Source organism: Schistocerca piceifrons, chromosome 1 (genome assembly GCF_021461385.2).
Source record: "Schistocerca piceifrons isolate TAMUIC-IGC-003096 chromosome 1, iqSchPice1.1, whole genome shotgun sequence".
NCBI lineage: Eukaryota > Metazoa > Arthropoda > Insecta > Orthoptera > Acrididae > Schistocerca > Schistocerca piceifrons.
The window spans coordinates 1142954308-1142968932 of NC_060138.1; positions in this window are offsets into that span (position 1 = coordinate 1142954308).

Below are 14625 nucleotides of genomic sequence, written 5' to 3' on the forward strand. Positions count from 1 at the left end.
TGAGTCAAAAAACGAAGTGGCTGAAACATCTAGTGATAATCTGCCTCACTGTTTAAAAATTGCCTTACTGCTCGAATCTGATAACGAAATAGAACCTAGTGATAGCTCAGACGAAGGAGAGACGACAGATTCAGATACAGATGAGTTTTCGGAGGTAGACAAACATACTTATACCTTTACAGAAAGAGGTTACGAAAAAATTAACGACATCTTTTCGAAACAAAATCCAGAATGCGTAACTGAAACAAAACCGAAAGAGCCGCCGGATGACACTACATTAGGGCAGGCTTTACTTAATGTAATGACAGAAATAGATTTACAGAAACCTAAAGAATATTCAAAGATAAATATAGTAGAACGTGAACTGTTAAAGATGTGTAAAGATGTAGAGGTCCACAAACCCAAAAAACCACCTGATACACAACTGAAATCAGTAGGTAATATTTCCTGGAAAGACATTATGGTTGAGCAGGATTTGTTATGGGAAGAACAGGAGAAAACGGAACAGAGAATTACTAAACAAACTATAATACCCGTAAATGTTTGTAACACTAAGCTGCAAGTACTTTTAGACACAGGATCCCAAATCAGTGCCATATCAGAATCATTCTTTGATCATATTTCATGTAAGCCAGGGTTAGTAATAATGTCTGTTAGTGGAGTGAAAATTATAGGAGCTACTGGCAGGTCCAGCAAGCCCATTCAAAAACAAGTATTGATGGACTTTGAAATAGGAAGCCAAAAATTTGAACATGATTTTTTAGTGGTCCCTGAACTAAGTGCTGAAATGTTTCTAGGTATTGATTGGTTAGAAAAGGAAAAAGTAATTTTAGATTGTGGTAGTGGAACTGTTAAGATTAATAGGGAAACCGAAAGAATAGAAATTAAATTTGAAGGTGACAACCAGGTACAAGCTGTGAATGTAGAACCCATTTTGCTAAAAATAGAATCTGAAAATGATGGTTTGTCCCAACTATATGAAATATACCATGTGAGAGGTTTATTGCAGGATGATCAAAAAACTGACAGTTTTAGGGAAATTATTGATGTTATTCAAGAAATATCATGTGAACAGAAAGATGATTTATTTGATATCTTGAATAGTAATAAGAAAGTATTCTCTGATAAACCAGGTATCGTAAACAACTTTGAATACTGTATGGATATCCTGGAACATGAACCATTCTTTGTCAGACCATATCCAATACCTATAGCTAAGAAAGAAGCAGTGCAAGCTGAGATTGATAAAATGTTGGAATGGGGGTAATAGAAAGAAGCAATAGTGAATACAATAGTCCACTTATTGTAGTCAATAAAAAGGATGGAGGTGTAAGAGTAGTCATTGATGCACGGACATTGAATAAAATTGTCAGGAGAGAAGTAGACAGGCCCGAAAATTTAGATGATTTATTACAAAAGTTCCATAATGTAAAATATCTAACTAGTTTAGACCCTACTGCTGGATATTGGCAGATCCCATTACACAAAGATTCTAGGAAATATACAGCTTTTTTGTTTGCAGGAAAATGTTACCAATACAAAGTTGTACCATTTGGTTTGAATACTTCTGTTTCTGTTTTCATTAGGGCTTTGGATTCTGTATTAGGAAAAGAACTTTGTGCCAGATTGACTGTATATGTGGATGACCTATTGATTGCTACTGATAATTGGAAAGAACATTGTGACCTGTTAAACAAAACCCTTATTGCTCTTCAAGCAGGGGGCATGACTTTAAAACTAAAAAAGTGTGAATTTGTGAAACAAGAAATTAAGTTTTTAGGACATATAATAACCACATCTGGGATTGGCAAGGACCCAGAAAAGCTTAATGCTATTGAAAAGTGCCCTCCTCCAAAAAACAGGAAACAGTTGAAAGCGTTTTTAGGTCTTTGTGGGTTTTACCGCAAATTTGTGAAAGGGCAAGCTTTTAACAGCCCACATTTGAATAGCTTGTTAAAAAAAAATAGTGTATATATTTGGACACCTGAATGTCAGAAAGATTTTGAAAATTTGAAAACTGAGTTAGTAAGGGAAAACATTTTACATCACCCAGTTTTAAGTAAGCCATTCCACATGATTACAGACAGTAGTGCTTATGGTATTGGTGTTGAAATATTTCAGGAAAACACAGAATTTGGGGAAACAGAACATAATACCATTGCTTTTGCTAGTAGGACTTTAACTAAATATGAGAAAAACTATACTATTTCAGAGAAAGAGGCCTTAGCAATCATTTGGGGATTAAAGAAATTTAGGAATTATTTATGGGGACATAAAACTATAATTCATACAGACCACAAGGCATTAACCTTTTTAAAAAACTGTCGACTGTTTACTGGCAGATTGAGTCGATGGGCCCTGTACTTACAACAGTTTGATTATGAGATATTATATATTAAAGGTAGTGACAATTATGTAGCTGACGCTTTATCACGATTGCCTGAGGGTATGAACAACTTACCAAGGGAATGTAATGAAGAAGGCAAATTTCATATAAGATATGTTAAGGAGGTTCCAGGTGGGAAAAGAATAGAGCAAATTTGTAAAAAGCATGAGGTTCCATCAGAATGAGGATGAAATATGGAAGTCAGTGAAAGTTAATTTTAGTAACCCAAATTACCCACAAATCTGTAGATTTTACAAGATATTTAATGGAATTTTGTATAGGAGAAAGAATACCAGCACTGAAGAATGGAAGGTGTGTTGGCCTAGGCAATTTGAGACTGAAGTGATTGATTATTTTCATCTTGCCTTAGGGCATTGTGGTCCCAAGAAGTGTATTGAAAAGTTAACTGATGTGGTTGCGTTTAATTTAGGTGTTACTAAGAAAATTACTGAGAGAATAAGATCTTGTGATGTATGTCAGAGGGCAAAAGTAACAAATAGAATAAATCAAGGTTTCATGCAGAATACAATACCAGAGGACACATTAGAATTACTGTCAGTGGATTTGTATGGTCCTTTACCAAAAACCTCAGGTAATTGGTCTTACATTGTTGTAGTGTTGGAAGTATTCTCCAAATTTATTAAATTATATCCAATTAGGAAAGCCACTGCTAAAGCAGTCTTTAGCAAGATGACTGAGTATTTTAACACCATTGGTAAACCTAAAGCAGTTTTGTCTGATAATGGGCCACAGTTTATCTCAAAAATTTGGAAGGAAGGCATGAAGCAACATGATGTTCAAGTTAAATATATTTCAGCTTACCACCCAGCTAGTAACCCTGTCGCAAGATATATGCGTGAATTAGGAAGGTTAGGTAGAACCTACTGTCACCATAACCATAAGGCTTGGGGCAGAGTTGAAAATGACTTTGAAAAGACCATGAACACCTTATACCATGAAACCACCGGTTTTACCCCTGAAGAAATTCTGTTGGACCGTAAAAGTAAAAGTATTATTGAAGAAATATTGCAATTTCCACCTATTGTAGGAATTAATTTGCATAAGAAAAAAGAGTTAGTTAAGAAAAGAATGAAAGAGAAAGCGGCCACTAGATCTAAAAGGCATGATAATAACCTAAAAACAACTAAATTGAAGCTTGGAGATTATGTTTTAGTGAAAACCCATGAAAAATCTAGCGAAATTAATAATGAAATTTCTAAATTCAAATACATTTACAATGGGCCTTTTGAAGTGCAAGGAACTCCACATGCAAATGCTTACTTTCTTGTGTACCCTAGGTCAAGGAAACCTTTAGGAGTTAGAAATATAGTTGACCTGAAGTTGTATGTCCACAGAAACCAATGATAAATGAAATGTAGAAGCCTCAGGGGACATGCACTCTTTGCATTATCAAGTGTCTGACGAGCACTAGGTACCCGAGTCGTTGCCAGCACTACTTCCATTTCTTTTCGTGCTGCCAGCCTTCCTCTTCATCATTCAGAACTTTTACTATCTTCTTTCCTTCTTCTCTATCAGAATAAATTGAAAAGTGTAGAAATAATGTAAGATACTGTGTAATGTTTCTGTAAATAGAAATGAATGATTACATTGGGTACACTAGAAAATGACCAAGAATAATAAGAGTATAGTGGGTATTGTAAAGGAAAAATGTAATGGAAAAGTAATTGGAAAGAGAAATATTAATGAGAAAAGGTAAGAATACTGAAAAAAGGTAAATGAATGCCATAATATTACTAAATGTAAATGTTTTTTTTTGAAAATAGGGATAAATATGATGTTGAAAAACTGTGTGTGTCAAAAAAACTGAGGAGATGAACCTGACTTGTGTATAAGATAGATATGAGATGTACATATCTTGTACCACAAACCACTTGCACTAGTATATAAAATTATTGTCCTTATCTTGGTGTGTGTAATGACCTAACGGTGTGTGAAAAAGCAATGACAAATGAGTAGTAAAAATACTTTATCCTAACTTGATCCCGAATATGACATTTAAATTTACTCTATTAACGATGTGTATATTGCCTGATTTGGTCATGGTGTAAAGAAATGGTTTTGTTGCCAGTGTCTAATTACTGTTTCAAAGTTGCAGGTTTCATAATTTTGTACCATTAATGCAATTGGTAACAAAGATGTGACATAATGATAGAAAATTTGGAGATGATGACAATAAACTGCTCACAAATATGCTGTTGGGCAGAAAAACAAGACAAAACAACCAAAAATGGTGTGGTCCTGAAGTTGAGGGCTACCAAATATGCTGTGTTGAGAAGTAGCCAAAGGACTTGCCATTGTAGGGCAAGGAGCTGATAAGTGGGCATAAACTGCCAAACCCCGAGGATGGGGCAGTGTGTCAATTTAAAAATGTGTTTGTTTTAGTATTCTTAATCTAAATTGTGTTTTTGTGTCTAAATGTTTTTAGACAAAGACTGCCAAGCTAATGAGAGGCAGAATGTGTAACATGGACTGCTAGTGCTGAGGCAAGCAGCGAACTTAGTTAGGTTTATTGGTCAATGTGTTATGAACTGATTATTTTTCTGAAGTCAGTGAAAATTTATTATAGAATATATATATATATATATATATATATATATATATATATATATATATATATATATATATATGGATTCTTATTCAAACAAATGTAGATGTTTTGGTGCTAGGGTTTTTGGAATAACTTAAAGTTTTGGACTGTCTGTTTTTAAAATACAGCAGTGATGATTAAAGATAGGTTCTGGATAGGTTAATGTGTTTATGTGCAACAAACATTTTGGACTGTTATTAATGAAGGGCAGCTTTAAAGTCAATTGTTTTGAGAAAACCTTGAAAAGTTACTTTTGTATTTAAAGAGTCAGTTAGAAAAAGTTCTCATAGCTGTTTTTTGTAAATATTAGTACATAAGTGGATGCAAACTGAATTTTTCAATATTTCATTAATTGCTGAACCTTGCAAAATGTAATGTGATCATTAGTTTACTTGTGTGTCTCTGAAAGTTTCATTCTTTAACAAGATTGAAAGACAAATTTGTGTTTTGTTGAGTTAGAATGTTCTGTGCTGTTGTATATGTGTATTTTTTTTTTTTTGAAGGCCATACCTATTCTACTAATATGAAGCTTATTTTGTGTACTGTTATTTGTTATTTGAACTGTATGTGTATGAAATGAATATGCTCAATGATAACTTGTATAACGATGCAAAATTAGTTTCCTTAAACCAGTCTGAAAATGAAAATTACTGTAAATGCTTTACTTTGAGGATGTTTTGGAAGAAATGTATGAATCTTCTTAGTGTATATACTGTATATTTGTAATATATGTAATTTTTTTCTCCCAACTGAAGTTGGATAGAATGAATTTTTTTTTTAGCAGCCAACACCACTTAGGTGTTATGGATGTTTCCTTGAAGTATCCCTTAGAGGAAACTTCAACGAAACATGGGGCATGTGTAACACCACAGCTCTTATGCTGTATGGATTTATTATTATTATTTTTTTTGCTTATTTAATGTCACATTGTTGATCTTCTGTAAATGTGTTTGAATCGATAACATAAAATTGTGTACTCTTTTCTTTGTCAAACCTTTGATGTCGTGATTTGATTCTATGCAAAGTAATGTATCTGTAATTTAAATTCTTTGTCCCATTTGGAGGGAACGAAACTTACTGTATATGATTGTAATTTTGTGTGAATAATCTTTGTAGAAGTGTCAATATGTGAAAATGTTCTGTTTTATTTAATACATTTGTTTGCTGTTATGTAAACTGCTGATCCTCACTTAGGGCTCTTATTTATTCTGTATGTAAACGGTGTAGTGGTTCCCCTCGGGAACGGAACTGTGTAGCGCGCGCAAATTGTGGTTGGCCTAGGTGGAAAAGGTGGAACTGATAGTCAGTCGGAGGCGAACTACCAGTCGGGGACGAGCCACCAGTCGGGGATGAGCTACCAAACTGTGCACTGCTATGCAAAGTGTGCATATTGTGCTGATTCCGAGAGAGGCTTTTCCTGCTTCTTTCCAAGGCCTCGGGTGGATGGATAAATAGCTGGAACTATTCTGTAGTTTGTATCTATCATCGCCACCAAGAAATGACAGTCCAGCAATTCAGTCTGCGGTTCCACCTACCAACATGCAGTTGCCACCACGTTGCGCAATCACTGTAACGTAATACTATAATGATGTACAGTGAAGGATCAGCTTAATGGAGGTGTTATTGTGCGCAAATATAAGGTAATTTATATCTGAATTTATGTACCAACCTTGATTTTTCTCCTCATCATAACACCTCTCAGGTTCCTTTCCGTTTGAACTAAAGTAATCACCGAGTGTCCCACCTGAAAGAACTTTTATGACCAATGTTATACTAATTAAAACCTCTTGAACTTAGTAAAAGGAAATTTAAAGTTAATGTGGCAATAGAATAAGTTAAAGTAAATGTTGTTTGCCGAAAATAATTTTCCTATTAAAACTGCTTATTAAAGTGCTGTCGCCAACTACAAAATTAAAAGTTCTTAAGACTGAGGTTTCTAAAGTTTTGCTTAGCTATGATCACCTTGATATCTGTAGTAAATTCTAAAAGGTGAGTCAGTTTCTTGCAATTTTGTTAACATTGTGTCTCATGGTAGTAAAAGTGGAAAACTGCATAGTAGGAAATTATATGTTCATGATTACTAAGTGTTTGTTTCTTTTGTGTGCATATTAACAGTGTAAAGACCACTCAGTTTGTGTAAACCTTGAAAGTGATAGTGTTTTTCTGTACGTGTTATAATTTTGCAAATAGTTTTTGTGCTGCCCCAGTTGTTAGCTTCAATCTTATAGCATATGTGTGTCAGAGTTCATTGCACTCGCGTGTGACCTAGTCTAGGTTGTGTTTGTCCATTATAGTTACTTTACCTACTTTCATAAACGAGAACGTTATTCTTTCTCTTGCCTAATTAGGCTGGCGACCGTTTCCCTTATTCTGTAAACAATATAGCTAGGCAAAATTTTGTTTGTTACTATTCCAAATTTTACGTAATTTTGACTTTCATTTTCGATAAGCCACCTCCGTTAGGAACGACACGGTCAACATAACAAAATTCCTCTCAGAGGGTAACACTGCTCTGTTGCTTTATACCATAACTGCTATAACAAAATAATTCTGTTTTGCAAACTGCCTCCAGTTTTGAGGTTAGGGTAGAGCAGTAGCAGAGTGGAGTGTTATAACTTGTTCGACCACTGCTCACCGGTGTGGGATCCGTACCAGATAGGGTTGATAGAAGAGATAGAGAAGATCCAACAGAGAGCAGTGCCTTACAGGAATATTTAGTAATCGCGAAAGCGTTACGAAGATGATTGATAGACTCCAGTAGAATACTCTGAAAGAGAGACGCTCAGTAGCTCGGTACAGGCTTTTGTTGCAGTTTCGAGAACATACCTTCACCGAGGAGTCAAGCAGTATATTGCTCCCTCCTACGTATATCTCGCGAAGAGACCATGAGGATAAAATCAGAGAGATTAGGGGCCACACAGATGCATACCGACAATCTTTCTTTCCTCGAACAATACGAGACTGGAATAGAAGGGATAACCGATAGAGGTACTCAAGGTACCCTCCGCCCCACACCGTCAAGTGGCTTGCGGAGAATAGATGTAGATGTAGATGTGAGTGTTTTAGGAATTTGTGTTGAACTTACAGCCTGCAAGATAGGAAGACACCAGCTCACCATGCAGAGTTCAGAAGACTGCAGCAGTACGGACAATGATGTAATCAGACAACGATTTCAATGTCGGTTCCACTACACTCTATGTATAGGAAACTTTCCGCTAACAGAAATAAGTGTACAGGTACAGGCGTAACTTATGTTAGCAAAAACTTAGATTTTCGTTATCAGGGTCTATTTTTTCTCTAAGTACGACTTCACAATATGTCATAATTATAATATGTACAGGATGACAAAATATTGGTACTGGGTGCTCCCAACTGTGAAGCGAAATTCGTAACTATTACAAGGCTCTTCAATAGTAAGATGGTTGATGACCACGTCTTGGGGTCGATAAAATCCGAAGAAATTAAATGCAGCTGGGGCCAGAGTTATCAATTAAGCTGAAAAGCACAATTAAAATAACCTAATAGTGGATGGGGGTCAGTAAAGAGCAATCAGAAAGAAGTACACAATTAAAACAATTCAATAATTTCAGGGTATAAAACGTCCTACTGTGGCCGTGAAATCGGATATCTCACGTTTATGCTTCAGTTAAGCCCGACAATCGCGAATATGTTCAACTACAGGTCATGGTTGAGAGCACAAAAAGTAGGAGGGACAGAGATGACGGCCGTTGCTGGAGTAGCAGTGGCAGCTGTCGGCGAGAGATGTGGACCAGAGAATCTATTCTAAATCTCTCTCGACTGTTAAAACCCAGTTTGATACATTTCCTACGTCGTCAGTGAAGCCGCGACTCCTAGCTGTTCCCTAGCTAAGGTAATTGGCTATTTAGCTGGAACAGCGCATATGTCATTGCCCTCAAATCGCTCGCATGTGTTAACTGCCAGTGCTCGGTGCGATTTTCTATACTAGGAGACCTTGCAGTTTAACTCCAGACGAGTCTGGGAACAAGTTTTCACATAATGACTTACGCAATCGTCTCAGTGTGGCGCGAGTCGCCTTGCTGAAATACTCGACGATTTGCTGCAAGAGAAAGAGCGAATTTCTCTGTCTACAATTGCCTATATCAAAGCTGGTGGCCACGTGTTTTCTTTCTGCCCTATCAGAGCATTCATACTTGTTATAACTCCACCCACTAGAGCTTTTATAGCCTATCACAGGTGTCGTTTATTTCGTAGGGCAGAGTTTAACTTCTGCTACATAATACTGAGATAAACAGCTTTTCCTTTCCTGCAAATTTTAACACACATGACTACAGTGGGTCACCAACGTTCTGAGTTGGATTTCTCGGGACATTTTATCTCCCTCTCCAGCCATGTTCCTGTAGAAAGGCTTTCCGAAGGGGCATCGTTAAAAGCAAGGACAAGGGTAGCTTTTGCCGATCGCCTGAACAGTGGCTCCAAAGTCTCATTGCGTATGCTAGATGTTCTGCTGTGTGGGTTGCGGCCTAACATTGGGACGGGAGTTGCCATGGTAAAATTCTCCCTCAGAACTGTGTCTCGTAGCTTGGGTCTGGGAATTTACTTGTGTGCAATAACTAGTGTGGCTGTTAGTGGTTTATACTGATGAAATGCTGGCTTGTTTATTCGCTCTGTCAATCAATAATTCGTACATTTTCATTAACTATTTTGGGTGACACATGGATTTCACTAGAATTGTTTCAGGAATTCAGTGTAAGGTGTGTTATTCGTTTGACACAAGTCTGTCTAGTGTCTGTGAGTGTCATTCACTCAGCCACCATCTGAAATATATGATTTAAAAGAAGTAGCTCTCTACTGTTAAACTTTTAAGACCAAGCTTTACAGAAGAGAGATTCTAAGTACAATACCTTCTGAAGAAGACAGTTTTAAACCCGTTGAAACTATGTTCCAGATTTGATTGGCTGTTATTTCTAATCCATTGAAAGATTTACTTGTTCATTTTTCCAATGCACTGTTGGAGAGTGTAACAGTAGAGGAATAGTCGAAGGTGGTATTGCAGAGTAGTCATATAGATGTAGATGTGTCATCCTGTCCTGCCTTCTTGTCAATGCTTTCCATTTATCATCTTATCTGTCCATCTCATTTTCAACATCCTGCTGTAGCAACACTTTTTAGCTGCCTCGATCTGTTCTTTTCCGATTTTCCCTCTATACATGATTCGCTAGCATAGAAAGCTATGCTCCAAACAAACATTCTTAGAAATTTCTTGGTCAAATTAAGGCCTATGTTTGATACTAGTAGACTTTTTTTACAAATAATACACTCTTTGCCAGTGATAGTCTGCTTTTTATGTCTTCCTTACTTCATCCATCGCTGGTATTTTGCTTCCAAGCTAGCAGATTTTTGTAATTACGTGTAATTCGTGATTTCCAATTTTGATGATAAGTTTATTGCTAATCTCATTTCTACTACTCCTCATTGCTTTCGTCTTTCTTCGATTTACTCTCAATCCATATTCTGTACTCATCTGGATATTCATTCTGTTCTTCACTTTCGCTGAAGATAGCAAATGCATCAGCGAATCTTATCCTTGATACGTTTGAAGTTTCTCATCATGAGAAATGAAAAGGAGCGATATGTATGTACTTTGAACCATCATCATCATCATCATCATCATCACCATCATTGATTATGCCTTTCAGCGTTCAGTCTGGAGCATAGTCCCCCCTATAAAATTCCTCCATGATCCTCTATTCAATGCTAACATTGGTGTCTCTTCTGATGTTAAGCCTATTACTTCAAAATCATTCTTAAGCGAATCCAGGTACCTTCTCCTTGGTCTACCCCGACTCCTCCTACCCTCTACTGCTGAACCCATGAGTCTCTTGGGTAACCTTGCTTCTCCCATGCGTGTAACATGACCCCACCATCTAAGCCTGTTCGCCCTGACTGCTACATCTATAGAGTTTATTCCCAGTTTTTTCTTTGATTTCCTCATTGTGGACACCCTCCTGCCATTGTTCCCATCTACTAGTACCTGCAATCATCCTAGCTACTTTCATATCCGTAACCTCAACCTTATTGATAAGGTAACCTGAATCCACCCACCTTTCGCTCCCATACAACAAAGTTGGTCGAAAGAATGAACGGTGCACAGATAACTTAGTCTTGGTGCTGACTTCCTTCTTGCAGAAGAGAGTAGATCGTAGTTGAGCGCTCACTGCTTTAGCTTTGCTACACCTCGCTTCAAGTTCTTTAACTATGTTGCCATCCTGTGAGAATATGCATCCTAAGTACTTGAAACCGTCCACCTGTTCTAACTTTGTTCCTCCTATTTGGCACTCAATCCGTTTATATCTCTTTCCCACTGACATTACTTTCGTTTTGGAGATGCTAATCTTCATACCATAGTCCTTACATTTCTGATCTAGCTCTGAAATATTACTTTGCAAACTTTCAATCGAATCTGCCTTCACAACTAAGTCATCTGCACATGCGAGACTGCTTATTTTGTGTTCACATATCTTAATCTCACTCAGCCAGTCTATTGTTTTCAACATATGATCCATAAATAATATGAACAACAGCGGAGACAGGTTGCAGCCTTGTCTTACGCCTGAAACTACTCTGAACCATGAACTGAATTTACTGTCAACTCTAACTGCTGCCTGACTATCTATGTAAAGACCTTTAATTGCTTGCAAAAGTTTGCCTCCTATTCAATAATCTCGTAGAACAGACAGTAACTTCCTCCTAGGAACCCGGTCATATGCCTTTTCTAGATCTATAAAGCACAGATACCATTCCTTGTTCTACTCTTAACACTTCTCCATTATTTGCCGTAAGCTAACTGATTAAAGAGATACCTCTGTAGTTGTTACAATCTTTTCTGTTTCCATGTTTAAAGATTGGTGTGATTACTCCTTTCGTCCAGTCTGATGGAACCTGTCCCGACTCCCACGCCATTTCAATAATCCTGTGTAGCCATTTAAGACCTGATATTCCACTGTATTTGATGAGTTCCGATTTAATTTCATCCACCCCAGCCGCTTTATTGCACTGCAATCTATTGATCATTTTCTCCACTTCCTCAAATGTGATCCTAATTCCATCATCATTCCTATCCCATTGTACATCGAAATCTGAAACATTACTGATCGTATTTTCACCTACATTGAGCAACTCTTCAAAGTATTCCCTCCATCTGCCCAAGGCATCAACGGGATTCACCAGCAGTTTTCCTAACCTGTCCAAAATGCTTGTCATTTCCTTCTTACCTCCCTTTCGAAGACTGCTAATAACACTCCAGAATGGTTTTCCAACAGCTTGACCCAAAGTCTCCAACCTGTTTCCAAAGTCTTCCCAAGATTTCTTCTTGGATGCTGCAATTATCTGTTTGGCTTTGTTTCTTTCTTCAACATAACTTTCTCTGTCTACCTGAGTTCTAGTATGTAGCCATTTTTGATACGCTTTCTTTTTCCTTTTACAGGCTACCTTGACTGTGTCATTCCACCAAGCTGTTTGCTTCATCCTACCTTTACATACTACTGTTCCAAGACATTCTTTAGCCACTTCTAGTACTGGATCCCTGTACCTTGTCCATTCCTTTTCCAATGACTGTAATTGACTACATTCAACTAACTGGTACCTTACTGAGATCACTGTTATGTACTTGTGCCCGATTTCCTTATCCTGAAGTTTCTCCACTCTTATCCTTCTACATATGGATCTGACCTCCTGCACTTTCGGACTCACAATACCAATTTCACTGCAGATTAAATAGTGATCAGTGTCATACAAGAATCCTCTGAATACACGTGTGTCCCTCACAGCCTTCCTGAATTCCTGATCTGTTATTATATAGTCAATGACAGATCTGGTTCCCCTGGCTTCCCAAGTATACCGGTGAATGTTCTTAGGTTTAAAAAAGGAGTTTATGATTACTAAGCCCATACTGGCACTGAAATCCAAGAGTTGTTTCCCATTCCTATTGGCCTCCATATCCTCTCCAAATTTACTCATAACCTTTTCATACCCTTCTGTTCGATTTCCAATCCTGGCATTAAAATCACCCATGAGCAGATCACTGTCCTTGTCCTTTACTCTAACAACTACATCTCTGAGTGCGTCATAAAAACTATCCATCTTATCTTGATCTGTCCTTTCACAATGGGAATATACTGACACAATCCTAATTTTCTTCCTAGCACCGTCAAATCTATCCACATCAGTCGTTCGTTTACATACCTTATTGCAACTACGCTTGGTTCCATTTCTTTCCTCTTGTAAAGCCCTACACCACATTGTGCTAGTCCAGCTTTGAACCGGTTTGTAATTTTACTTAAGACAAATCTGTATGGAATGTGCAATATACTCTCCACTAAAATATTAACATGACATGAGATATGAATGCACAATGGAACATGATGTACAACCAAAATCTTTTTTAAAGATCTGAAGATAACAGTCTTACCTGGCGAAACCAGTCAATAAGAAACAGTTCTGAACGCGATCTGGCGTATAAAAAATTTCTTTAAACTTGATATTCTTAATACTCTTTCATCCTGACTTTTTATCTCACTTTTGAACCTTTCTCTTACTTCCGTCACAGCTTCTTCAATGTGTACATTGGAAAGTAGGGGCGAAAGACTGCATCCCAATCTTGCACCCTTTCTCGTGGGAGCACTTCGTTCTTGGTCTTCGATTCTTATTGTTTCGATTCTTATTGTTTCTTCTTGGTCTTGTACACATTTGCACATTACCATTCTTTCCTTATAGATAACACCAATTTCTTGGAGAACGTACTGCACCATTTTACACTGTCTAACCCGTTTTCTAAGTCAACAAACCCTATGAACGGATCTTGTTTTTCTTAAGTCTTGCTTCCATTATCAAGGTTAACGTTAGAACTACCTCTTTGGTGCCCGTACCTATCATAAAGCCAAACGAGCGTCATCTAATAGCTGCTCGGTTTTTTTCCACTCTTCCACGTACTATTCTTGTCGTCAACTTGGACGCAAAAGACGTTAAGCTGACTGTGCTATAGTTCTCGCACTTACAGGGTTATTACAAATGATTGAAGCGATTTCACAGCTCTACAATAACTTTATTATTTGAGATATTTTCACAATGCTTTGCACACACATACATGTTGCTGCTGTCTTCGAAACTGTGTAGATGACATTTTTCTGAAAACCCTGATCATATGCCTCCTATCTCATAGATCCTAAAAACCAATTAGGATAGTAGTTTGGTTACCATTTCATCTAAGGAAGGAATATTATCTAGACCTTCTGCTGTAATCGATCGCAAATCTCCCAGAACTCTGTTAAACTAGTGTCTAATATTGGGCCTTCTATGTCTTCCACATCGACTCCCACTTCTTCTGTCATGTCATCTGGTAATTCCTTCCCTTTGTATAGGCCTTCAATGTACCCCTTCAACCTATCTGCTCTCTTCTCTGCACTTAACATTGGGATCGCCATTGCACTCTTAATGTGTGTGTGTGTGTGTGTGTGTGTGTGTGTGTGTGTGTGTGTGTGTGTGCCCCTCCTGCTTTTAATTTCACAGAAAGCTGTTTTGGCTTTTCTATACATGCTGAGTCAGTTCTTTTGATGGTTATTTCTTTTACGATTTCTTCACATTTTCCTGCACC